The sequence below is a fragment of the Dromiciops gliroides genome, chromosome 3, assembly GCF_019393635.1.
Source record: "Dromiciops gliroides isolate mDroGli1 chromosome 3, mDroGli1.pri, whole genome shotgun sequence".
In the NCBI taxonomy this organism is placed as follows: domain Eukaryota; kingdom Metazoa; phylum Chordata; class Mammalia; order Microbiotheria; family Microbiotheriidae; genus Dromiciops; species Dromiciops gliroides.
In genome coordinates this window covers 157,436,950-157,438,794 of record NC_057863.1, presented here as the reverse complement: position 1 = coordinate 157,438,794, position 1,845 = coordinate 157,436,950, and positions in this window count along the sequence as shown.

Genomic DNA, 1,845 nt, shown 5'->3' with positions numbered 1-1,845 from the left:
AAGCAAACTTTTCATAACATAGTAAAGTAGGGGGAAAAAGAGATGATTGTACATGGAGCTCTCTTTCAATAGTCTGATTCATCTTCATTTGGGGAACAGATATCTTGATAGGCTCTTTTAATTATCCTGGATCTAACTTGTGGAGGGGATGGGGGCAGGGCTGGTGTGTAAGGCCTAAATGGGATGATGAGAAGACAGAGAATCTGCAAAAGTATTCTTGACTCGTCATCTGTTGACCTTTTTAGGTTCCATCCTCAAATTGTATCTTTTTTGTTTGTTTGTTTGTTTTGTGGGCAATGAGGGTTAAATGACTTGCCCAGGGTCACACAGCTAGTAAGTGTCAAGTGTCCGAGGCCAGATTTGAGCTCAGGTCCTCCTGAATCCAGGTATGGTGCTTCATCCACTTCGCCACCTAGCTGCTCCCCTCAAATTGTATCTTAATGAGTACTTGCTAATCCAGTGAGATAAGGAGAAGTTATTCATGGATCAGAAATGGTTAAATGATATTGTAACAATGCTGGTAAAACTAGGACTGTGGTAGTATTTTCCTTTTTTTGTATATAGTATTTTATTTTTTCCAATTACATGTAAAGATAGTTTTCAACAATCATTTTTATAAGATTTCAAGTTCCAAATTTTTCTCCTTCCCTCTCTTCCTTCCCCTCCCCCCAACAAGATGCCAAGCAATCTGATATACATTACACATGTGCAGTCACGTTAAACTTATTTCCACATTAATTCTGTTGTGAAAGAAGAAACAGAAAAAAATGGAAAACCACAAAAAAAAATGAAAATATGCTTTCATCTACATTCAAACTCCATAGTTGTTTCTCTGGATGTGGAGAGCATTTTCCATCATGAGTCTTTTGGAAGTGTCTTAAATCATTGCATTGCTGAGAAGAGCTAAGTCTTTCATAGTTGATCATTGCACAATATTGCTGTTATTGTGTACAATGTTCTCCTGATTCTGCTCACTTCACTCATCATCAGTTCATGTGAGTCTTTCCAGGTTTTTCTGAAATCTGCCTGCTTGTCATTTCTTATAGCACAATAGCATGTAATGTTTTCCTTTCATGATGCATAGGAAGCATCCAGGTGGCACAGTGACTAGAATGCTGGACTTGGAGTCAGAAAGAACCGAATTCAAATCCTGCCACACACATTTACTAATGGTATAACACATGGGAAGCTCTTTTAGCCTTAGCTTCCTCATCTGTGAAATGGGAATAATAATAGCACCTCCTTCACAAGGCTATTGTGAGGCAATAAATGAGGTAGTATACATAAAGTGTTTTGTAAGCCTTAATGCCTCATATAAATGGTAGCTATGATTATGTAAATATTTTGTTCTGGATACATGATTTCATCTGCATAGGAAATTTCCAGGTTAGGAAAGTTCTTCAGCAATGCAAATCAATACCTGCTCTGCTTTTAATAGTCTTAGAGAGTTGCCCCGGACAATGAGAAATTAAATGATTTGCCCAGGGTCACACAGGCAGTAGGTGTCTGAGCCAGGACTAAACCATGGTCGTCTTCTTTCTTCTCCTTCTCCTTCTCCTTCTCCTTCTCCTTCTCCTTCTCCTTCTCCTTCTCCTTCTCCTTCTCCTTCTCCTCCTCCTCCTCCTCCTTCTTTTTCTTCTTCTTCTCCTTCTCTTCCTCCTCCTCCTTTTCCTTCTTCTTCTTCTCCTTCTCCTCCTCTTCCTCCTCCTCCTCCTCCTCTTCTTCCTCCTCCTCCTCCTTCTTCTTCTCCTTCTCCTCCTCCTCCTCCTCCTCCTCTTCACGGGGCAGTGAGGGTTAAGTGACTTGCCCAGGGTCACACAGCTAGTAAGTGTCAAGTGTCTGAGG